This window comes from Chelonia mydas, chromosome 2 (genome assembly GCF_015237465.2).
Source record: "Chelonia mydas isolate rCheMyd1 chromosome 2, rCheMyd1.pri.v2, whole genome shotgun sequence".
Taxonomy (NCBI): Eukaryota; Metazoa; Chordata; order Testudines; family Cheloniidae; genus Chelonia; species Chelonia mydas.
This window is the reverse complement of record NC_057850.1, coordinates 19,864,467-19,890,499: the sequence shown is the minus strand read 5'-3', so window position 1 is coordinate 19,890,499 and position 26,033 is coordinate 19,864,467.

Below are 26,033 nucleotides of genomic sequence, written 5' to 3'. Positions count from 1 at the left end.
CGTCTAGTCCCTCTAATCCCTCCCACCCTAACTTGTTACCAGTCACACCGCCTGTTCTCTAAAACCCCACAATTCATAGATCTTTTTTCCTCAGAAAATAATCATTAAGCGGCTCAGAAGGTAAATTCTATAAAGAGGAGGACAGAGCGGTGGTGGTAGAAACTTGGGCTTAGACACCAAGTGATAAATGCCTTAGAAATGCTTTGGATAGATAGGCCAGGCCAATCAGAGGATAGATTTATTAGCATTAAGAAGAGCTGTGCAGACATATGTACCCACAAATGCTGCTACATGGCCAGTGATCACGTAGGTGTCAAAAGCTTTAGTGCCATGCCAAGATTGCCAATGATGGCTGTAAACTGAATATAGAACCAGACCACCTTAAGCACTTTGCCAGAGATCAGTCCCAAGGAGGCCACATTCCTTTGGCATTTGCCATGATGCTAATAATCATAATGTTGCAGACATAGAAAGGAAACCATTTTTCCCATTATGGGAAACCAAAAAAAGAATAATAGAAATTGTGAAGATGTTCTCAGGGTAGCCCCTACCTTCGGTATGAGCTGCACATTTCAGAGGGCAGAGTAGAGCTCCTAAAGCTGCAAATATTCCATCAAAATGTCTTGCTTTCTTGCAAAATCAGAACTCAGAGGTGCACTTCATCATCTAAATATAGGAAACTGTCCAATAGGCTACCTGTGTCAGTTACCTGAACTTCGAGTCCAGGCATCCGAAAAGTACATATTTTCATATACGTTTGCTATGTCTGTGGGAGTGTTATTTTAAAGATGAAAATTCTTACCACTAAGCGAGTGCATTTCAAATCCCCTGCGAACCCCAAAAGGCTCTTCCAAAACAGGGAGTACTAAATCAATATGATGTCAAAAATCAATGGATTATTTTTATGAAACTGTGTTAGAAGAGCAACATTACAGAATGAAAAATGGCTGATTTAGCTTATAAGTAAGGTCCATGCTTTATTAAGTGAATTTACAGTTAATCAAATGATACATCGGTACGTGCTGATTTCAATACTAATATGATTTTCATTAGGGAATAGTAGTTTTCTATCCTGAAGCTCTCTTTTGCAGGAAATCATACAAACTCTCCCCTGTGACTTCTGGGTCTTATTGCTCACACATCAACTCCTTCTGCCTTTACTGTAGTCTCAGTGCATTTAAAAATGACAAAAACTCTCTTTAAACTATTCTTCCACTAGGACATCAATATGTAATTGCTGAGGCCTATACCCTGTAACTTACCATGGTGTGTAGGACCCCAAAAGCTACCAAAGGATTCCATTGCTCTCTGATCACTGTGGAAAAACCCTGCAAAGCCTGTTTACATGACATTTGAACAGAGACAGAAATTTGACCCTCTGGGCTTGTCTACACTTCAAACACTACAGCGGTGCCACTGTAGTGCTTCAGCGTAGACGCTACCTATGCCAACAGGAGGGGTTCTCCCATTGGCATAGGTAATCCACCTCCGCAAGAGGTGATAGCTAATTCAACAAAAGAATTCTTCTGTCAGCCTAGTTCTGTATGTACGGCGACTTAGGTCAGCTTAACAGTGAAGCTCAGGGGTGTAGATTTTTCCACACCCCTAACCAACGTAGTTAAACTGACCTTATTTTCTAGTGTAGACTAGGCCTCAGTATGCCAGGGTTTATGCACCACTTAATATAAAATATGGGGCCCTCTGCACTGCAGAAAAAATGCCTATAGGAACCCTAAACAGGCTGGGTCAGAGCCAGCCATGATTATATGGATCCAGTGGCTCTAAGCCTCTGCACAGGGGATGCAGAGCAGAAGTTGTCACTGTTCCAGTCTATGGTCTGACCCATGAATTGAGGTGACTAATACCATCCCAACTTAATCCCCACATGAAGCCCAGTTACTAGGGATGAAATTCACCCCTGTGCAGAAGGCCAGCACAGGACTTCTGCATCATGTTTCAAAACCAGGCTTAAGCCTTTTGCAGGTCCTCTGCCTTGGCTGAATTGCATCCTTAATTAATAAGATCTAGAGATTGTTTTGGAGCTGTCATTTCCACTTCTACTCATGCCTGCTTTGTGTAGAATTTACATTTATAGATTCAATTTTACACAAGTTGCGTGTAATTAGGCATTCTCTGCATAGCTTTGGATGGGGTGTTGAGCAAAAATACTGAACAGCGTAATAAAAGCCCAGTAATTATAATGCATCAAATAATCAGAGAGAGAGAGAGAAGAGTCAGGAAAGATGAGCACGAGCATGACTATATGAACCCATTACAAGGCAGGCTGCTTGGAATTTCACGGGAGCTATGAAACATGCAGGTATTCTTTCAACCCCTCTGCAGTTTGCTTTGTGTATGAACCTCTGGATCTACACCCAAGAGCCTCTACTACTTGAGCAGAAAGACCAGGTCCATCAGCTCTGAGGCAGCAGCAGATTCAAACATTTACATAGTCCAGCCACTTAGAGGGAGACAGATCCCCACAGTGCGTAACATGGTTTATGATTACAGCTGGTCAACTCTGTTTCATGAAAAATTCATGACAACTCTGTTTCATGAAAAATTTTGAGGTTTCATCATTAGCCTTTGTTCCAGTGCTGAACGAAAATGAGAGGGTTTGAAATTTTTCACAGAATGCAAGAGAAAGACACACCCCAGAATAAACTGGTGGGCAGGTGTCGATACAGAAACGTTTCCGAGACACATTTTGGTTTTATGACTACGTGGCATTTTTTGACAGAACAATTAACATAATGAAACAAAAGGACATTTTTGCAATTCCTTGTAGAGTCCCTTGGAACCTCCCCATAATCAATCAAGTGAAAATGGAGGAATTGTCTGAGACAACTATAGGTAAAAGCAGCAAACAAATCTCTACTTCAGCTACTCCCTTACCAGATTGAAAGGAGAGTGACTGGAGAAAGGGACTGAGAGTCAGGACTCTCACGGCAGCTCTACACTTAAAATGGTGCAGTTACCACAGCAGTGCTTCAGCGAGGATGTTACTTCGCTGACGGGAGAGTTTCCATTTCTGCGAGAAGTAGTAGCTATGTTGATGGGTGAAGCCCTCCTGTTGACATAGCGCTGTCTACATTGGGGGATAGGTTGGTATAAGTGCGTCACTCCAGGGTGTGGAGTTCTCACACCTCCTGCACGATGCAGATATACTGATGTAAGTTTATAGTGTAGACCTGGCCTCAGACTCTCTTCTGAGCTTGATTGTTGACCTGTTGTGTGCTCCTTTGGCAAATCTCCTACCTTTGCTCAGTGTGACTTCATCCTTCTCCAACTTCCCTACCTCACACGGGTGTAACAAGGCTTAATTCATGAGTATTTGCAAAGCAGGAGCCTTGGAGGAAAGGCGCTATAGAAATGCAAAGTATTATATTGTGACTTTGTTCTCAGCGGAAAGAGTTTGGCAGAATCCACTTCAAGGACAGCAGTGATGTCTGTATATAGTTACAATTCTTTAGCTTTAACTTGTCCTGCCAGTTTTCTGGCAGACCACAGTAAATCTAAAACATTCCAGACGATCCTATCCCACCCCTGGGCTTGAGCTTCCTACGTAAATGGACATGATTTGGAACAGGAGTTGTGCCATCTGAGTGGCAATCTGAGCTTTGTCATTTAATGCAGAAAATATACTAGGAACATTGGCCTTGTACATTTGTCTTTACATTCTGTCAGAACAAGGATAATAGTTATTTTTTGGCTAGATCTGTAAAGATATCAGGCCAGCCGAATGGGGCTGTACTAATTTACACCAGCTGAAGATCGGACCCACGGGCTTATGTGCAATTACACGTCTTCCCAAGAAAACAAAAAGCATTCATCTGCTGCACTACCGGCTTGCCTCTGACTATAGTTTGGCACCTTTGAATGGACAGGATTACCATAAATAATACAGGAACTAGACCCACTGAAGGGTCTCTCCTCAAAGGTTTAGCTTTCCGGAGGAAGGAAATTATAAGGAGGAAGTAAGGATGAATTTTCATTCATGCACAGACACAAATCAGATTACTGTTTCCACAGGGTTCCTATGGATTTTAAGCTCTAAGAGTGTACCGAGCAGATCAGTTCTTATTTCTTTTTAAATACAAGAGAAGTGTAATTCCTGGGTCAGTGAATTACAGTATCACAGTATGTTGAAGGCTGAGCATTTCAGTCTATTTAATGACTGGTTACTCATCCCTTGTGTTATATCGCCTGTGGAACCAGAAAAGCTGCAAAGCTACATTGATGAAGAGGGACCCTTTTTAAGGAGGTGGTATATTTTTAATTTTAAAATGTTAAGGGCTGGATTATAACTTCCCCTATTCAAACTGGTGAGTAGTTACAAGGGGTAATTCTATTCCACTAAAAAACAACATCAGTGGGAATGCTTCTTGTGAGTAATTGCTCATCAGTGTGCGTAAAGGGTTAAAGAATGCTCATACAATTTAAGGGAAAAAAGAAATCTCTTGAGGGTGGGATGCATGGAACTAGGGTGCCAGGATGCCATCTCAGGCCAGGGCACTGGGCTCTTCAGTGGGGCTGCTCAGTGCTAGGTTCCATGGATCCAACAGCCAGGAGCTCCTTGTCTCAGGTGTGCAGTCTGTTTTTCTGCTGCAGCCAACCTCTACGCAGGATGAGGGTGGAGGTATGTGGGATATCGGTGGTGGAAGGAAGGTAGCAGAGACTAGAAAGGGGCAGTAAGGCATGGAGCGTAGCTGGGGTGCTGAATGAGTTTCCTTGCTCTTTATGGTCTGCCTTGATGGGATACGCAGTCTAGTAACCTGAACCAAAAGCTAATGAGCAGACCTCAATAGTTTGGAGTTCCCTTCAGATACGCACCCAGAGTGGTCCTGCTTGAAGGAAAACCACAAGAGTAACCTGTCTCATCGGATGATGGCTCTTCTAGTTGTAGCCAGAACAAAAAGCAGCACCAAAAAAAAAAAATTAAATTTCAAACCCTCAGAAAGGTTCAGCTAAGGTTCTGGCAGCTGATTAAGTCAGTTCTTATTTAATTACAGTGTTTCACCCATCACCACTGCAGGCAATGAATATTTGTGAGCTCTCCCCCATTAGCTAGCATTAGCAATGAAGGCAGGCTAAATGAGCTATCTGAAATCACCTCTTTCTCTTTTCTCCACCATAGATATCACCTGTGCAGGGCAGGGACATGCCAGCAGACGGACCTGAGGTCCAAGCAGAGGCATCAGGGGCCATTCATTCTGGGTGGAGGGCCTGCAGTTCCAGAACAGACTTTGACCAGAAATCAGGCTGAGCTCAAGTCTTGCCACCTTTCGGGCAGGTTGGAAGATTCATTGTTTATGTAGGCATTGCCCAGAGAATGCTGCTGAGAGTCGCCCTGACAATGCTCTCTTGGAAGTCCACCACCAGGGTTTGATCACTGTGAGGCAGCTGGTTTAAACAGATTGACGTAGTGGTGGGAGTCTGCTATAGACCACCGGACCAGGGGGATGAGGTGGATGAGGCTTTCTTCCGGCAACTCACAGAAGCTACTAGATCGCACGCCCTGGTTCTCATGAGTGACTTTAATTTTCCTGATATCTGCTGGGAGAGCAATACAGCGGTGCATAGACAATCCAGGAAGTTTTTGGAAAATGTAGGGGACAATTTCCTGGTGCAAGTGCTAGAGGAGCCAACTAGGGGGGGGGCTTTTCTTGACCTGCTGCTCACAAACCAGGAAGAATTAGTGGGGGAAGCAAAAGTGGATGGGAATCTGGGAGGCAGTGACCATGAGTTGGTTGAGTTCAGGATCCTGACACAGGGAAGAAAGGTTAGCAGCAGGATACGGACCCTGGACTTCAGGAAAGCAGACTTCGACTCCCTCAGGGAACGGATGGGTGGGATCCCCTGGGGGACTAACATGAAGGGGAAAGGAGTCCAGGAGAGCTGGCTGTATTTCAAGGAATCCCTGTTGAGGTTACAGGGACAAACCATCCCGATGTGTAGAAAGAATAGTAAATATGGCAGGCGACCAGCTTGGCTTAACGGTGAAATCCTAGCGGATCTTAAACATAAAAAAGAAGCTTACAAGAAGTGGAAGGTTGGACATATGACCAGGGAAGAGTATAAAAATATTGCTCGGGCATGTAGGAATGAAATCAGGAGGGCCAAATCGCACCTGGAGCTGCAGCTAGCAAGAGATGTCAAGAGTAACAAGAAGGGTTTCTTCAGGTATGTTGGCAACAAGAAGAAAGCCAAGGAAAGTGTGGGCCCCTTACTGAATGAGGGAGGCAACCTAGTGACAGAGGATGTGGAAAAAGCTAATGTACTCAATGCTTTTTTTGCCTCTGTCTTCACTAACAAGGTCAGCTCCCAGACTGCTGCACTGAGCATCACAGCATGGGGAGTAGATGGCCAGCCCCCTGTGGAGAAAGAGGTGGTTAGGGATTATTTACAAAAGCTGGACGTGCACAAGTCCATGGGGCCGGATGCGTTGCATCCGAGAGTGCTAAAGGAATTGGCGGCTGTGATTGCAGAGCCATTGGCCATTATCTTTGAAAACTCGTGGCGATCAGGGGAAGTCCCGGATGACTGGAAAAAGGCTAATGTAGTGCCAATCTTTAAAAAAGGGAAGAAGGAGGATCCTGGGAACTACAGGCCAGTCAGCCTCACTTCAGTCCCCGGAAAAATCATGGAGCAGGTCCTCAAGGAATCAATCCTGAAGCACTTACATGAGAGGAAAGTGATCAGGAACAGTCAGCATGGATTCACCAAGGGAAGGTCATGCCTGACTAATCTAATCGCCTTCTATGATGAGATTACTGGTTCTGTGGATGAAGGGAAAGCAGTGGATGTATTGTTTCTTGACTTTAGCAAAGCTTTTGACACCGTCTCCCACAGTATTCTTGTCAGCAAGTTAAAGAAGTATGGGCTGGATGAATGCACTATAAGGTGGGTAGAAAGTTGGCTAGATTGTCGGGCTCAACGGGTAGTGATCAATAGCTCCATGTCTAGTTGGCAGCCGGTGTCAAGTGGAGTGCCCCAGGGGTCGGTTCTGGGGCCGGTTTTGTTCAATATCTTCATAAATGATCTGGAGGATGATGTGGATTGCACTCTCAGCAAATTTGCGGATGATACTAAACTAGGAGGAGTGGTAGATATGCTGGAGGGCAGGGATAGGATACAGAGGGACCTAGACAAATTGGAGGATTGGGCCAAAAGAAATCTGATGAGGTTCAATAAGGATAAGTGCAGGGTCCTGCACTTAGGACAGAAGAACCCAATGCACCGCTACAGACTAGGGACCGAATGGCTCGGCAGCAGTTCTGCGGAAAAGGACCTAGGGGTGACAGTGGACGAGAAGCTGGATATGAGTCAGCAGTGTGCCCTTGTTGCCAAGAAGGCCAATGGCATTTTGGGATGTATAAGTAGGGGCATAGCCAGCAGATCGAGGGACGTGATCGTCCCCCTCTATTCGACATTGGTGAGGCCTCATCTGGAGTACTGTGTCCAGTTTTGGGCTGCACACTACAAGAAGGATGTGGATAAATTGGAGAGAGTCCAGCGAAGGGCAACAAAAATGATTAGGGGTCTGGAACACATGACTTATGAGGAGAGGCTGAGGGAACTGGGATTGTTTAGTCTGCAGAAGAGAAGAATGAGGGGGGATTTGATAGCTGCTTTCAACTACCTGAAAGGTGGTTCCAGAGAGGATGGTTCTAGACTATTCTCAGTGGTAGAAGAGGACAGGACAAGGAGTAATGGTCTCAAGTTGCAGTGGGGGAGGTTTAGGTTGGATATTAGGAAAAAAATTTTCACTAGGAGGGTGGTGAAACACTGGAATGCGTTACATAGGGAGGTGGTAGAATCTCCTTCCTTAGAAGTTTTTAAGGTCAGGCTTGACAAAGCCCTGGCTGGGATGGTTTAATTGGGGATTGGTCCTGCTTTGAGCAGGGGGTTGGACTAGATGACCTCCTGAGGTCCCTTCCAACCCTGATATTCTATGATTCTATGAGATGGAAGGAAGGCAGGAGAATTCTTCCTTGTGGAGGGTAACTGACTTATCACACCCTACTATGATGGATGGATTAAAAAGTGCCTATAACAAAAATAAATCATAGTATCTAATAGTTCTATCTCCATTGTTTATTTTTCTGATTGTCGATATCCATAGAGCAAAGCTTTTCAGTGAGTTAAATATGAAGCAAAGGTCTTTTTTACCTGAGTGCTTATAGTTAATTTAGGAACCCAGCTCTGTGTATGAGTAATTCATATTATTTCTTCCAGTGTGTATTAACTTGCATTTGTCCACACACAGAATCACATCTGTCTTCATGTTGCCCATTCATCTAGCTTTGTTAGGTCCCTTGAAGATCCTCAAAGTCATCTGATCTCTTCACTCACTTTTCCAGACATTAAATACCACTAGTACTAATTCAGATGCTTGGGACATCTAGCTGTTAACCTTTTGCCATACTGAAAATTGACCATTTGTTCTTTGTTTTCTGTCTCTTTGCCAGTTTCTAATTCACAAGAGAACATGACCTCTCACACCAGGACTACTTAATTTCCTTAAAAGTCTCTTGTGAGGACTTTTCTCAAAGGCTTTTTTAAAGTCCAATAAATCACAGCTACTGATCCCTCCATTATCTGCTGTTTTGTAGACATGCTCAAAGAAATCTAGTAGATTATAGGCACAGCTTTCCTTGGTGGAAGCAATTTGGGTTGATCTCTAGCATTTCAGGTTCATTTAGGTGCTTTACAATTCTATTTTAAATTTTCATTTCAACTGACTCTTTCTGTACTTATGTTTTTGAAACGAAATTTTTAAAATATTTTAAAGAAGACATGCAAAGGATTAAAAAAGTTTTGCTCTCCTTTTCTGCTTTTTTTAAACAAATATTATATATGAAGACAAGTTGAAGGTTTTGGGTTTTAACTTGTAAAACAAAGATTTTTAAAATTATTAATCCCAATCTTGTCTACACTGCTTTTCCTAAACATTTGGACAGATGGAGAACAAATGGGTTTATGACATCACAGGTAGCAAAGGTTTGATCCAGTGTCCACTGCAGTCTATTAAAAGACTACAATAGCCTTTGGATAAGGCCCTGGAGGAATAAAAAATCTGAACAGCTGATGGAGGAAGACACTGTTCTGCAATGTTATATTTAACTCAAATGCAGGCAGCTGGGAGAAAAGAACTCGTTGTGAAAGATTCAACACCATCAGCCCAATAATTAAGGGCTGAGAAAGCCCACACTTTGTTGTCTAAATTTAAAAAGCAAGCACGAAAAAAAAAAGAGGTTTTTTTTTTTAAAGGAGTGCAAGGGGAGGAAAGTTTCTGGCCATCTTCTTATTTTATAAAGTGACACAGAAAGAACACAATTCTGTTTGTTCCCCTTTTACAAGTTGAAATTTCTCCATTGTGTGTATTTTAAAGCCATCTTAAACAGCTTTTGGTGAGACAATTTTGCATTGTAACAGATATGTCAAACATCTCAGGGGCTGCAGGCCTTGGGAAGTTCACCCAGTGCAGCTTATGCGGTAAATCATTGGGTTTTGCATGTCAGTGAGTTTGTCTGACAGCCGGTGCTTCTCCCCTCTAGGATGCTGGCTCACAAGGACATATGTTTTTTAAAAAAACCACAACAAAAAAACCCTTCTCTACTATTTGGCACCTAAAGCCCTATTTTAATTTCTGGGTGCAGCTTTTTTCCCCTAATATGTTGTGAAATATCAGTGCATTACCCATCAGTTCCAACTTAGTGTCTTAAGGGTGGAGTAATGTAGAGGAAAGGTTACAATTAACTTGGCTTAGAAAAATTGATTTGCTTACAAAAATGTTTAGCATGGAAACTCATCATATTCCATTCACATTGCAGGTTATTCTTCCCCATTTTAACAGACCAGGCTCGGGAAAGCATTCGTCATGGCAGCATGGCTGTTCTGAGCAATCCTGAGCCAAAGTCAGTAGCTGCACATAGAGGGCTTCTTGCAAACCTTTGCTGAGCTTTGGCTGAGTTTGCAAAGAAGTCGGGTACCAAATGAGTTTGTATGGCACAGGGCTCTGCTGCAGACAGTTCGCACACCTCTAAATAAAACTATTCTGGGCCAATGTCATCCCTGTTGTAACTTATGAGTAGAATGACATCATGAATCAATTGGGCCAACAGAGGCTCTCATGTTTTAGATCATTACTCTTTGAAAATTACCTGGGGTGCTATTTTTCGGTTTCCCACAGGTACTTCTTCATAACCCAGTTAGCTTTGAGTACATGTGCATCTATCCTTCTAGTTTTGGCACTCTGGGTGGGTCAGCACAGCCTAAGAGTAGCCTGCAATTTTAACCTTGATGCTTCCTGACTTTTGAGTGCTTCACTTGTTAGCCTGACTGTTCTCCATTCATAGGTTTTTGTAAGGCATCATGCTAATGTGATTAAAGTTGCTGCAGGGAAGGCATGTAATCAAGGATGAGAAGTTGAGAGGAAATGTCTATGAGAGAATCTCTCTTAAGTGGTTCATGATTTGCAAAAGAATATGGGCCACTGTCTTTTAGTAAAAGTGGCTTCAAGTGTACAGCTCAGATAGGCAGCTTGATCTGTAATGGGTTTAAATCACTGATCTGTATAGTCCTACAGAACTGTATTCTGGGAACAGGAGGACATTATTTTTAAAATGCATTACACCAAGTAGAAGCAAAGAAGTCAAATACAGTTTACAGAATAGTTATAGTGAAGTTAAATGAAAGCTCTGAGTAGAGCTGGGCAGATGGTGGAGGCAGGGAGAGAAATTCCATGAATCACTAGGATGAAAAAGAGCTCAGCAAAATTTTCAGCAAAGAAAAAAAATTCAGATTTCATGAAACATGTTTTTGAAATTTGTGTTGGTTTCATCAAATTGTTTAAGCCTTCTCTCCCCCCAGCCAAAAAAAAAAAAAACAAAATAAAAAAAACCCTGAAAAGATTATGAAAAAAAAGGTTTCAACCATTTCAAAACAAAAGATTTTGATTTTTGAAATTGAAACGACTGTTTAAAGATTTCCTTGAATTTTATTCCAGATAATCAAAAATGGCTAAAAGAGGTCAAAATAATTTTTTCCCAATGTTTTGGAACTGTCAGCAAACAAAAAAAAAAGAATCCGTTATTCACAAAGCTCTAATAATAGAACACTTTTTGCTAACATGTCCTAAGAATATTCGCACTTCATTTGCAATCCTTGAACACGCCTGTGTGAGCGAGGTCTTGGCGAGGAAGCTCCTGTTTGCACAAGATGATTGTTTGTGAGAGAATGAATATTTAGACCACAAGCACTAACACACACCTTAGAGTCTCAATGTGGCCTTGAGAGTGAGAATAGTAGGACAATGAGATGAAAAAACAAGTTTCTAAACAACAGCATTGATTGGTCAGCACTAAGGAGGGGAGAGGGTAGGGTGAGTGCTTCAGGAGACCAGAATATTGGAAGCCATTAAATCCCAATGAATGTGTTATTTGTATTACAGTAGCACCTGGAGGCCCAACCAATGTCAGGATATCATTGTGTAGGTAATAAAAAACAGCCCCTAGCCTGACCAGCTTACACTCTAAATGGACAAGACAGATAGACAAAAGCCAGAAGAGAAACAGGCGCAGACAGGTGAAGCGAATTGACTGAAGTTACACAGCAAGTCAGTGACACAGAGAAAAACTCATGTTCCTGACTCCCAGTCCAATGTTCCTCCACTGGATCATGCTGCCTCTCCAATGCACTTTGAATACACAGGAAAAATCGTTACATGTGGGCTGCACTACGTGCTTACTAGTACCAGAGCTGAGAATTTTCCATTGGAACATTTTCCCCATCCAAAAATGTTCAACCAACAAACTGAACGTCTTGCAGAACATGGATTTTCTTGAAATTTGACTGGAAATTATTGAAATGTTTTATATACCAGTCAAGACGATAAAGTTGAAACGAATTATTTTCATTTTGCAAAGAATTCCAGGATTTCAACTTTTTGTCCTGATTCAGGATGAAACTGAGTTTCAAAAATCTCAGCTTTCCACAGGATGGAAATTCTGCTTTTCGGTTGGCTCTAATATGTATAACAATGGGAAGCTCCTGGCCAGAGGCCTAGCACTGAAGCAACTGATTAAATGCACTCCACAAGGCTATCTAACCATATCTTTTGCAAACAAAACTGTGCATATACATGCCAACACAGTTACCTTGTGTGGATGTGACAAGAGAACAGAGAAAGTAAAGTCTTCTGTAAATAGCCAATAAATCTTGCTTCCCGTGGTTTATGTCTTTGTATCTCAATCAGGAAGGAACTCAGTATTCATAAATCAGGAGTCCATGCAAGTGGCTAGATTATGGTGTGTGGGTGGAAGAGATGAATGGAAAAGGTTTCAATTGTTCTAAAATTCTCTACGCAGTCTTATCTTCCCCTCACCCTCCCTAAAGAGCTCTAGCAAATTTCTGAGATAATCAACCCCACCCCCCAATGACTTATTCAGCCTCTTTCTGCTCAGTACAGCAATCCAGCCATGGAACAGAGACAGTACTACTGTAGGTGATTTGAGCAGGGGGACTGGTTGCCTGAATGTTTAACTCCTCACACTGAGCAGTCAATACACACAGACAGACAATGAAATGGTGTTTTCTGAAAACTCTGGGTTTTGTTTGTTTTTGTTTTTAAACAGAGATGTGGCGAGCAAAAAATGAAGGGTTAAAAATAGATGAGAAACTCTTGGGGGCAAAGACTGCCACTTACCATGTTCGGAGACAGCCCCTAGCAAAGTGGAGAAAGTAGTCCTGATTGGGTCCACTATCCCCACCCCAATACATACCATCAATCCAGGGGCTGTGTTGTTCGCTCTGAACAGTTTGCTCATCTCTAGTTCTAATGCCGTGTTTCAGTGCATAGCAAAGTCAAAAATCAGAATATTGGTTTATAGGGAAGCTCTGCTGATACTGAGGTTTTTCTTCAGCGGCTTTGCTACAAGAATGACTCCACTGTACATCCTGAAAGGCTGGATTGACTGTACCGTCTAATTGATTTCAGAAGCTTAAACAGTTGGTGTTTCATCTTTCTGCCACCACATTCATCTTCTCCAAAAACATCATCAGTCTCTGTTAGACTGTGCGCACAGCTGTTGTGTTTGATGACAGTGGTTGAATAATCCTGTATTAAACATTTGTAATTGTTTTTCACTGGACTGTGACCTGGATTTAATAACATCTTAAAGATTGCCCCTGCCAACAGGGTATCCCAGTGAATGAGATGAAGATCCTATATTAGTGCATTCACTGGGGTTAGTTCAGCCAGATTCTTACTTCCTTTCATCAGGATTTCACCAGGATCCCGTTTGAGCTCTGCAGTAGGAAGGAACAACAGAGCTTGCGGAAAGGTTAGGGAACACACACAAGCTAAGCTGAGCCGTCTGAAAGGGAGGTGACCCCTGCCTGTTCTGGGGCACCCATTATGCTAACATGGCTTCCACCTGGTCCAGTCAAGGCAGTAAAAGCAGCTCAGGGTCTGATCGTGTGAGGTCTTACTAACAACAGTGGGTCTTCTAGGGTCCCTTCCCCACCTGTTCTAATTAGAACTCTCATGCCTACTTGCCTATCTCTGGAGGAGGGATTCCTTTATCAGCCACCACACTGGGGCAGTGAGGAGAGCATCCTGTTGGGCACAGAGCACCCTGGACTCCCACTATGTGACTAGACACCACCAGCATGCCCTTTCCTATGCACCTTGGGCACTCCACAGGAAGGCTGGCCCCTGCTGGGCACTTTAAGAGACCCACAGGGGACAGTCCCCTCCTGCATACTTAGGGAGTGCTCAACAGCTCAAAGGATCACGCCTTCAGCTTGATACTCTCCAAAGGGTTCCATCGCTTAAGAGGAGGGATTTTTTTGGTGATAGGTAATGCTGTCAATTCACCTTAGAACACCTTTCCAGACTGTCCTCTCTAACCCCACTATGATCTGGGCCCTTCCAAGCATCAGTGACTTGATCAGACATGCATCTTTTGTAGAAAGAGCTAAAAACTTGCTCATAATTTCTGCAGAGTTTTACAGATCAGTCAGGGCAGAGATAATATATTTTAATGGAGATCTGCAAACCCTCCTTGCAGCATTCTGTGGGAAGAGCCTGGTTTTTAGCTGTCTTCTTGTACATTTATATTTCTTGTATTGTTGCATCTTGAATTCTCCCGTACTCCTATCAAAGGATCATGCCAACACCATGTTATCCTCCAGTCTTCAGCCATTAACTCCACTAACAATGCTCTTGATGATCCAGAAGGTGTCACTGTTGAGCAGTAAAAGCTCTTCTTGGGAGAGGAGAGCATCTACTGAGATGGTCTGCTGGTAGAGTGAGAGTCAGATGAGAAACTATACACTGGCCCCTTCTTGGTAGAACATGGCATGTAGCCTACTGAGATGGTCTGCTTCTTTTTAAAACCTGATTGATATAGGACAGATTAGACCCTTGTCAGAAGGTACCATGCTTGCAGAAAATTGCAGAGCATCTGCTAATAAATCAGGATCTAATTTGACCATAGAACACAGTTAATCAAGAATGCTTCTCTGGAGGAGGCTGGGGGGTAACCGATTCCTTTCTCTATGGAAGAACATGACGACTGAAGCAAAGGGTTCACTGAAACAGTCCTGCAATTCAGTGTTTATTTGTATTACTGTAGCACCTAGGAGTCCCCGTCATGGATCAGGACCCCATCAGTCTAGGTGCTATACAAACGCAGAACAAAGACGGCCCCTGTCCCAGAGAGCATCAAGTATTTTACATACTAAGGTGCCTTTTCTGCTGACGGGAATCAACTTGCACGGTATGCTCAGCTTTGCTGAAATATAGCCACCCGTGGGGCGGAAGTACAGTTACTGTACAACAGTAGGAATTCTGGGCAAGTAAACCAGGTCAAACCTCTATTATGAAACCTGCCTTGGGGATTATAATATCCATGCAGAGTTGACAAGACATCAGGTTTGGTCTTATCCAAGTGGTACCACTAAAGGACACACTGAGGACGATTACCCACTGGAACAAGGTACCGAGGGAAATGGTGGATTCCCCATCTCTTGAGGTCTTCAGATCAAGACTGGATGCCTTTCTGGAAGATATGCTGTGTTCAGACACAAATGACTGGGCTCTATACAGGGGTAACAGCGTGAAATGTTGTGGTCTGTGTTATACAAGAGAACAGACTAGGTGATCTAACGGTCACTTCTGTGCTTAAAGTCTCTGAACGAATAAGGATTGAAAGGTATCAAAACTTCTCCACCCCCAACATTAAGGCTCTTGTTAAATCCTGCTGATTCATCCTTTATATCAAAAATCCATCCATTCTTCTCCACCCAGTGTCGGAGCCTTAGCCCATACCCGGGTCACCACTAATCTAGACTACTGCAGCCTCCTCCTCACTGGCCTCCTAGATTACCATCATGTTCCCTTCTTTTCAAAATGGTTTAGCTAGAGTCCTCTCTCACACCCACTGCTTTTATCATGTCACTTCCACTTTCCCAAGTCCCTGAACTGGCCTCCAATTGCCTTCTGCATCAGTCAGCCTCCTTATTCTCACCTTCCATGCTCCACTGCATCTGCATCCTAAACACATCTCACCTGAAGATGTCCCCTCACCACCTTTTGGCTGCTAATTCAGCCACCTTATCGCAGCTCTGAGCTCATTGTGCCTTTTCTCCTGCCACTGCCTATGGCTGGCACCTCCTCCCTCACCCTCTCCCACCACTCAAGTTCACTCGCCTCCTTCAAAAGCCATTGGTGGCCTTCACCTCGATGACCACTTGGGCACAAAGTAGATTTGGACACAATGACTCCCCAGGTCCTTCTTCACAAACTCATTTTCAACCACCCCTTGCTGTGTTAGCTCTAATTTGGACCTCAAGTGCTTTATAGCAGGGGCTCATTTTATATTCACCTATGAAGTGCCATATATACCCCTCGTGCTATAGAAATAACAGCTAACTGTGGAGCCAGGGACACTAGGTATTTCAGAGCTGATGGGTAGAAAACTTAAGCATCCCCTCTGGTCTTCCCTCTATGGTATTTATATGGCCCCAAAAGGTGGAGGCCACATAAGCATGTGAGGATTGAACCTAGATCTATTGAGTCCCTAGTCCAGGACGGTAGCCTCAAGACCAACCTCTCCCTCATATTAAAGCCTACTATGTCCTGTGATCTCTGTTCCAAAACAGCAACACCATTAAAATAAATACAAGGTTTACAATTTACATTAATAATCATCATACTGGAGCCATGGGTATGATAGGTTTGATTTTTTGTTTCTTTCTGGTGGGGAGGGTGGAGGGGATTGATACAAATTAAATGTAAAATAGAAGAAATCTGGTTAGCCTAAGTTGTCTGACACACTTCGGAAAGCAAAGCAATAAACAGCTTTTCTTTAGACTCTGCACTCCAAGCAGATGTCTATGAAAAGACAACTGTGCATCAAGAGAAAAATAAGCAGTGTTAGATGAGTGACTGGAAGAGACAAGAGCCTGCAGAAGGGTATTGGAAGACTGGGTGGGGACTGAAAATAAATACCTAGGATGTCAATAAAAATACTTTTGAGACATTTATATTGTTGTGTAACCCTTCTGCCAGGTGGAGCCAGCAGCAACAAGGGTCGGGTTCAGTATCTAGGGGTTCCTTTTCACCAATACAACACAAAACCAGCTCGAGCCCCCATGCAGTGACCTGCGATAATTACACATCACCCCCTGGGTGCCCCTAAGAGGCAATACTTCCCCTCTCACAAGCATAGAGTCTGAGTGTAGCAAAAACTTTTAATAAAAGGAGGGAAGTAACTCAGCATTAATTTGGGAAAACATGGACACTAGGGTTCATCAACATAAACCACGAGCAAAAGACCCACCCTCAAGTAAGTTTGGAAGTGTCCTTTTCCCCTCCAGTTCTTAAGTCTGGCAACCCAAGAGTCCCTTTAACCTTCCTGTCCCTTTTCTGCACCCCACTCACAGTTGCTGTCCTTTGGCCAGTGCAGTCCCAGAGTTCTGAGTTTCATGTACAGAGTTCACCTCCTACCCCGGGTGGAAGGGAAGATAAGGAGGCACCTTTTAAGCTCTGCTGCTTGGGCACTCACTCATCACCCTGCCAGCTGATTACCATACTTCTCTGAGGGGCTCTGCTTTTGCCCTCTCTGTCAGCCGCTCACCACGCCTCTCCACCAACCACCCTGCTGGCCGCTCGCCATGCCTCTCCACCAGCCGCCCAAGTGACCACTCACCAAGTTGTCTTCAGGGCCCACCACTTAACACAGCTCTCAGTGATTTCAGAGGTTAGAGGGGGAGCCTCACTGCTGGTGCACACTGGACAATCTCTTGCAGTAGAGACGCTATCCCACAATCCCTAGGTATCAGTGATTTCAGCATGTAACAAAACTCTCAATTAAGTTTAAATTAACTTTTTTATTTTACTATGGAGAGAGAAAGGGTCAAATAGTATCTAGGACCCTTAAATCTATAAAATTGAGATATTCTTAAACAGAGCCCACACCCATGCAAAGTAGACAAGACATCAAGGTTGGTCTTATCAACACATTGGACTTTGGAACCCCTGGCCCCTGCCTAGCAAGTGCCATTCAGTTGAGAGTGAGGCCCTCCATCAGGGTATGCCTGGTACAGTTCTGCTGCCCTCGATTCCCACAACCAAGATAACAACGCTTTATTACTCCTGCCCCAATAACAAGGAAACTGGGATCCAACACCAGCCACAAGTGACCATTTGGGCAAGCAGTCCCATCATGCTGAGCACCTAGGCAGGGTGGGTGTGCCCATGCATACGAGATGAGCTCCTGAAATCTTTTTCCACAGCTCACCACTAGATGTCAGGGGAGAGCTCATTCAGACTCTGCTTACAGGGGAAAGGAGAAAGCAAAACCCCTCACTACTTAATGCCTGGAGAAGGAAGGAAGCCTTTTGTTCTCAGTCAGAAGCACGTGACTATGAAATATTGAAACTATAATCAGCAGACAGAAAAATGCAGGTGACAGCCACGTAAATTGAGTCCTGGGTTTTATATAGAGGGGCTCTGAGTTGACAGGGAGCTATCTGTGCCCTCTGTGAGGAAAATGATGTGCATGAGAAAGGAGCTCTACCTTACCTTCATCTCCTTCTTTAAGCCCTCATTGACTCTACAGGCCAAACTCAGCCTTGGTGTAACTGAGTGCCACTGCATGGATGGGGATAGAATAGTTCAGCCCTTGCTTACAGCAGGGCTGAACTTGGGGCTCCCTATGTTTCCAGTCACGTGATGCCTTTTCTACCAGGGCAATTCCCTCCACGGCTGAAGAGGGAAGCGGCCATTCTGTTAGGGAAGAAGAGAGGCAATGCTGACAGGAAGGAGTGGAAAGCAGCAGCACTCTGGGGTGAGCTAACTGCTCTACAATCTACTTGTGCTGGCTTACCTCATCGGCCATTGTCTGCTCTCTGTTGTTGCTCTCCCCACCTGCACAATGTACTCCTCAAAGCCTGTCCGGGGCGAGTCACCATTCAGTTCTCCTTTACTTTGGGCTAGACTGTAACTTGCCCTATGTGCTTGCCCAGTAGAGAAAGCTAGAGTAGGCCCCATCCCCTTATACCGCTGTGAGAGCTATCTCAGCCTTGGGTCATGGCACCTACAGGACCTTTTATTCCCCTGAAGCAGGTGGGAGAGGAAAGGGAAAAAGAAGAGGCAGATCCTTGACCCCCACCCCAAAGCACAGGCCAGCACAGTGGGTGTCATATTTGATGCTATTCTGAGGCAAGCAACAAATTACTACCTCCTGCCCCAGAACAAGAGGGGGAGGGAGGGAATGTGCCCCAGGCAGCCCTGACAGGCCTTGCAGGACTACTTACTGGAGGATGATCTGCATTCAAACTTGCAGAGTAACCCCTTTGCCTTCTGAAACCTTCCTCTTGCTCCCAGCCTTCCTCTGTGTCTCTCCAATAGACCTCCCCATCTTCCCTCCTTGTCCATGAACGAGTGTGACAAGGAAACAGGGTGCTTTCCTTCCCTTGTCCCTTACCTGCGTCAGGGCTGTCACTCACGCTGCTCAGACATAACAGCAACCAAGCAGGGAGAACTATTGATTTTAGTGACTCTTAGGAGTTATGCAGCCAGCAAGGCATTTTAATCATTTTACAAGAGTGTCAGAGCCACAAAAGGAGAGAGGGGAGGAAAACTGGTTTCTATGTAATTGTGGAAGGAACATGGGAATGCAGAGTGTGAAGAGCAAAATTACAGCCCAAGGCTGTCGTGAGCATTGTTATGCAAATTGACATAAAGGCAGCTAGGATTTCTCTTCTGAGATCCTAACAATACCCAAAGGCACCGATTTTTAATTAGAGATTATCTGAAGTACTCAACCCATCAGTATGTATTAAAATACCTGTGTAAGTGACCTAACCCACATCCTGGGTGATGACATACAGACCAGTGCTCATACCCACCAAAAGGCCTCGTGCAGCAAGGGAGAGGAGGATTGTGAAGTGGGAAGGCACATTTCAAAAGGCACGACGACCCAGGAGCCAGCCCACTAAGGCCAGAGTCACCTGGCATGCGGTATGCTCTCCCTGCACCCGCTGTGTCTGGGAAAGGAAACAGGGCATCGAACATCTGTGGCTGGGCTGCTGGGCACTGAAACTAAGCCCCCTCCCCCAGAGTCCAAGTCTGTCTGACCCACTTGCCCACCCTTCCACCCTGTCCAGCTTCAGGGCTTCCATTGCGCCCATCTCCACTGCTTTAGAAATATTTGACAATTAAGCTGCACAGAGCCCCTACAAGGGAGGCAGAAGATATGTAAGGCTCCTTTCTCCCACCACCAGAATATGAGTACCTGCATAGTGGAAAGCAGCAAGTGTTTAACAGGATACGGCAATGCCACCGAGCATGTACAGAGGAGGTAGCTGTTTGGTCGGAGGTGCTCCAGTCTGAGATGTTTAGCTGCGATCGTACTAAGTCAGTTACATTAAGAGAAAATTGGCTGGAAGCATCGCAAGTGCTTTGCTTGGTGCCACCTCGTTTTCAGAACGAACTCTTCTTCTTGGAGGTCACCCTAGCCTGATTAAAATCATAGGAATACATTGGCCACTTTCAAGATTCTGAAATTGCTAATTCATTTATGTCATCAAACAGTTATTTTCTGCTTCATTCGCCCGCAAACTGCGAAGTTCACTTCAGTACTTTTGCTGGCAGTGTTGCACTCCTTAGCCAAAAAAACAGTTCTTCTTAAATATGCAAAGAAGTGTAGCTGGAGCTCAAGTGCTGCAAATCAGAGCCATTTCCACTTTCCTCTTGGTCTCACATGACATTAAAATACAACTGCATGGAAATTACCATTCATGATTGATGACTAATATATAGCAAATGAAGGGATGGGGAGAAAAAGGTGTTCGCACGTGCTATGACAATAGGTCATCATTTACTCCACTGACTAGTGGATCACCAGCAAGGTTGGGTTTGCAATCTGGTATGTGGGACATCTCTCAGTTCCTCCATCTTATGGACAGGAATCCAAACAAGGCCCCACCTTGGAAGCTGTGGAAGGGACCAGTGGCAGTGGTGAACTTTTAGAGAGTGGAAAGAGAGAATAAACTGTTTGCAAGTGTAACCACAAGTGATGAGTATAAAAAGAGTCTGACTGGTTAGAGCACATGACTCGGAATCAGGACTCCTGACTTTGGTACTGACTCATTGGTTGACCTTGGGTAAATTTACCCACCTATTCTGTGTGTTCATTTCCCCCATGTAAACAAAGGGTAATGACACTTGCCTGGCTAAAAGGGATGTAGTGAGGGCTAATTACTTAATGTGAAATGCTTTGAGTTCCTTGGCTGGAAGAAACTATGGAAGTACCAATTCCTACAGTGCATTATGATTGGATAATATTTAAAATTTGCAAAAGCACTGATCAGCAGTAGCACTTCCCTGTTGTGTACAGGTGGTCAGGAATGCACCACTGATTTTTTTTTTTTAAACAGATAATGCAATTTCTACAAATTCAAGAATTTTCCATGGGAAAATATGGATTTTTGCTGGAATTTCTGGATTTTCCATTGGAAGAATCTATAAAATGGAGATATTCTCCCTTTCTGCCACCCTTTGTGTTAGATTGTAAACTCTTTGGGGCAGGGATTGTCTCTCACTATCTGTTTGTACAGCACCTACCACAACTAGGCCCTTATATCAGTGGGAGAATAGAGGAGTTACCATGGTACAAATAGCCAGGGAGAGGACCTACCATTCCGTGTTAAAGTTTTGGTCACTTTGTTCTTGACTATTGTATTTTGTGACACATTTAATTTTTCTATAGTATTGCTGTTTTCACATAACACGCTATATTTAATCCTCTGAAAATGTTTATCCAAAGAAGTTTCTAATTTAAACTCTCTTTGTCCTAAAAGAGGACCCACAAATGAAAAATCAGGACATTCCACGGATTTTCCTTGGATCAGTCAACCTTAAATTTTGAAGACTTCAACCCTTGTGGCAAAGTTCTCCATATACATCTGGGGGTGGATTTAAGACTCCAGGCCAGAATAAGGGAAGAGTTAGGAATGGTAACGGGTATGTTCAGAGCTGGTTGAAAGTTCCATCAAAATGCTTTTGACAGGAAGTGGCCGTTAAAAAAATAAATAAATTCCATTTGTCAAAAATTCAGATTTTTATTTTAAAAATGAAATAATGTAGCTTTCAGAGGTTTTCAGTTTTTTTCTGTTAAAACAATATAAAATCTACAAAAGAATTTTGATGAAAATAAAATGAAGTTTAGTCTTACTTGAATTTTTTTTTCCAGATTTCCACCTCCCCCAGTCGGTTCTAGTTATACTGGACCACCCTGGATAGCGGGATTGCCTGACTGGTCCAGCTAATATGCAGTGTAGTTGTAGCTGCGTCAGTCCCAGGAGATTGGAAAGACAAGGTCAGCAGAGCTCTGTGTGGCTCGAACGCTTGTCTCTCTCATCCAACAGAAGCTGGTCCAATAAAAGATATTACCTCACCCACCTGGTCCATCTTAAACAGCTTGCAGTGCATTCTCTCCAGATTGTCTCTGCCCCTTGTATGAGTGCAACCATATGGGAAAGGTGCAAGGAGCCTTCGACCCCCGCCCTTTTGTTACCCATACAACAGCCAAGGACAGTCCTGGAGTAGCGCAGGGACTAGCAATTCCTCAGAGCACTCCTGGAGCTACAAGCCATCACAAAAGGAAGGTGAAGAGAGGCAAAGCCACAGCATTGCCTCACCTTCTTCACCAGCCCATGGAGTTGGCCAGAAGCAGAAAGAAGTGCAGTCTGCACCAGTCCTAGGGAAAGGGGCTGAGGCACAAGAGCTCCTGAAAGGGTGGTGCATATCTCTGCACTGTCCCCAGTGCACAGCCGTGTGCAATTTTCATATTCTGGGCCTTTACACCTCTCCAAATTGTTATGGAGCCAATAGAAAATCATATCCTGTCCATAACTTCATGATTTCCAAACAGAATTTCTTCCAATATGGCAGCAGATCTCTTTGAGGATTAGGGAACACTAAAGCAAGTCACAACACCTTCAGTGAAATGATGAAACAACATAGTTGGATGCGGTTTCAAGTCAAAACATTTGCAGAGATGTATTGGTTAAACTAACTTTTCATCAAGAGTGGAGTTGATCCAGAGCTCTCCGGTCATCAGAGCTTTCTGATCTGAAAATGGACATGGACACAACTGTTCTGTGAAAACGTTCAAAACTTTGTTCAACAGTGGAATGAAAAAACAATTCTGAAACCTCAAAAGCTGCTGGAAAATGGAATCCTCATCCTCTAGACAATTCTAGTAAACATCCATGCAAGTTCTGAAGATGCAAACTGAGATTAGAGTTTAGTTACCATGGCACAAAAAATGCACCAGAAAAAATATCTTAATTGGTCCTAAACTGCTTTTCTCCCGTTGTTTCGTAGCTTAAAACCAGAGAGATATGAAACTCAGCTGTTTCAGTTCACAGAACACCATGGAAATATTTTTAGGTTTTTATTTGCATAGATCAGACTCACGGGGCTTCGCTTTGAGTTACGGGTTCAAAGAAACGTAGAAAAATCAATAATCAAAATCTGAGATGAAATCTTACTTCACTGAAGTCATTGGGAGTTTTGCCATTGACTTCAATGGGGCCAAGGATTTCACCTGCATCATTGACACTAACCCTTAAATTGAGCAGAATTTGCTGAAAATTGGGCCCAAGTTTGTTTGAAAGATTTGGATACTCAGTGTGTCTCTGCAAATCCTTTCATGTGAATGATGACAAGTCAGATGAGTTGCCTTAAAGAAAAGTCTTATAGTAGTTATCGGGAATGAAGCCTATAGAAATATAGAAATAAAATAGGGACCTATAGAAATTTCACTGAAAACCAACAGAATTCAATCGTGAATGATATCCTTTCTACAGGTTTTATGAACCGTCTCATTAACTTCTGTATCAGGGATGAAATTCTCTATTACATTCTACAAGACAATTAAAATACCACGCCCCCTCCCCCCATATTCTTGTAGAGGGTCTAACCAAGATCAGGGCCCCATCATACTAGGTGTTGTGCAAACACATAGAAGACTGGCCCAGATACACAAGAGGACTTAAGCACCTACAGTGGCCACACTGCCATTTTAGTTATCTAAATTCAACATTTAGGCACCACTAAGATCCACCATTAAAGTCCCCACGGTCATAGGCTACTGCCACTGGGGATGCACCCAGCCACCTCAGTCCTGACAGCCGGCACCTATCTCAGGCCTAATGCCCCACAGGCTCTTCAAACAAGGCAATCCCCCTCCCCCCAACACAGACACTTATCTCACCTGCAGGGTCCAATCTGGTAGGCATCGTCATAGCATGCCTAACCCCACACAGAATGGCTCAGGGCAATATGGGTCCCCTTTAGCCCAGTCGTTAGGGTGCTCGCCTAGAATGTGGGAGACCTCCATTCAATTTCCCCTACTGCCTGATGTGGAGAATAAATTTGAGCTTCCAGGTGAGTGCCCTAACCACAGGGCTAAAGGTTATAAGGGAGGCTGCTTCCACCCTCCCTCAGCCACTGTGTGCGGAGTTAGGCATGTGCTGCTATGTTTCTTGCAAGAAACAGCTTATGTGCCTAAATGCAGGAGAAGGCTCACAGGCGTGAATCCCAAGCGCAGAGAGATGCCTTCATCTGGGCTGGAGAGAGATGCCTTACTTCCTGAGAGGGGACTTAAGCCCACCAGTCTCCTCAGCATTTCTTGTTGACTAGTTTAGGTAGCTCCCCTCTCAGCTTGATGGCTTTTGTGATTCCTTTGTTAGGTGCCTATTTCTCCCCGTGAATTGTTTAGGCAGCCTGGCCATCTAACTCAAGGCCCTGGATCTCACTGGGTGGAATTAGCCTACAATCCCTGCACCAATTTGTTTTTAAAATAAAAATCCTCTAAAGAATTGGGACCAAATTTGTGACTTTTTAGGTTTTTCAACCAGCTATGGAGCTGCTCTGATTTTTATTATTAATTATTATTATTATTATAGAAAATTTTCAAAATTTAAAAAAGCATGGTACACATTTATTTTTTTTAATTTAATACTTTGTTTTTTTCTTAAATTAGCTCTATCGTCTAGCAACTCTTCACCCTGCTGTACTTAACCACCCAAGAGATTTTCTCAAAGCCTTTCATAGCAACAAAATTCACCTTGGAGCTGAGAATGAGCCTAAAAAACATCAGCCCAAAGAGTGTTTATTATGGCAAGTTAAAAACAGCTAGAAGCAGTGACTTACAACATGCCCCGCTTCAATCAGAGCTGTAGTGTTACCACTTTTCTACTGTAAATGTGTATTCTTTGCTCAAAAATAGTCCTCTCTCTTTTCCTAAATGGAGGAGAGCTTTTTGGTAACCTGAAGGTGCTATGTAAACCCCTAAGTTAGGGGAAAAGGTAGCATTTTTTTCCAGTGAATGGACAGAATTTCCAAAAGTCCCCCAGTAGTGATGACAAAATGATGCATCTTTGCAAGGATTGACGTCTTCAGCATTGGAAAGTCAGCCAGGGTGACAAAAAGATCCCCATCGTATGAATTATGAGAAACAAAAGCCTGGGGGAGGTTGGTCCCCCTCTCTTCACACCCCCACTCCTGTAGTGAAAGCAGTGGTGAGAAAACAGAACTCAATTTTTTTTTAAACTGAAAGACTTTGAACCCACTTCAACCCTCCTTCCTGAGCTGATTTTCTGATGCGTCTTCTAAGCTTTGTACTTTCTGAACCACAGAAATGTGCCTACACACTCTTGGTTTCCTGTCACTATGTTTTAAATACAGGGTTTTTTTTACATAATTTGAATGATCAGGGCCTGATTCTCCTCTCACTTTTCCCATGTCTACCCTGGTAGAAGCGTCAATTTCAATGGAACAGTTACTTCTGTTTTACACCTGCATCAAGTGAGATGAGAATCAAGTGCAGAGTCCTCAGATGAACTGGCCTACATCAGCTAAGCTGTTTATAAGTGTTCCTACTTCCGACACGTATCTAAAGGTGTATGTGATGTGGTTTGAGCGAGGAGATAACTGCACCGTGTGACGTTCCTACCGGAGCAGTATTATTTTGAGCTTACTATTATGTGTGATCACCCGCCCCATCTGTGGACTTACCTAAACACACTCCAAGGCAGAAACCTGTGGGTTGGGTAGGTTATTTTTTGAGAAAAGGAATTGTTTTATACATAAGAAGTTAAATTGTAAACTGGTTTAATTAATAGGGGAAATACAGTTTCTCTGCTCGCCCACATTTCAAGTTAAATGTAATTTACTTTGACCTTTGGGCTCATCTGAGGTTAATGCAGTGCAAAAAAAATTTAAAAATCAATAACAATAACCAGCCATAACCCATGAAACAGTCATGCTATAGGCTGCACCTTCCAAAGAGTGATATGATCTTACACTCTGTAGATGTACACCTTGCGGACTAGATCCTCAGCTGGTGTAAATCAGCACTGCTCCGCTGAAGTCACTGCTACTTTACACCAGCTAAAGAACTGGCTGTCCACGCTAGTTTTAGGGTTCAAGATGACTTCAGGAAGCTGCA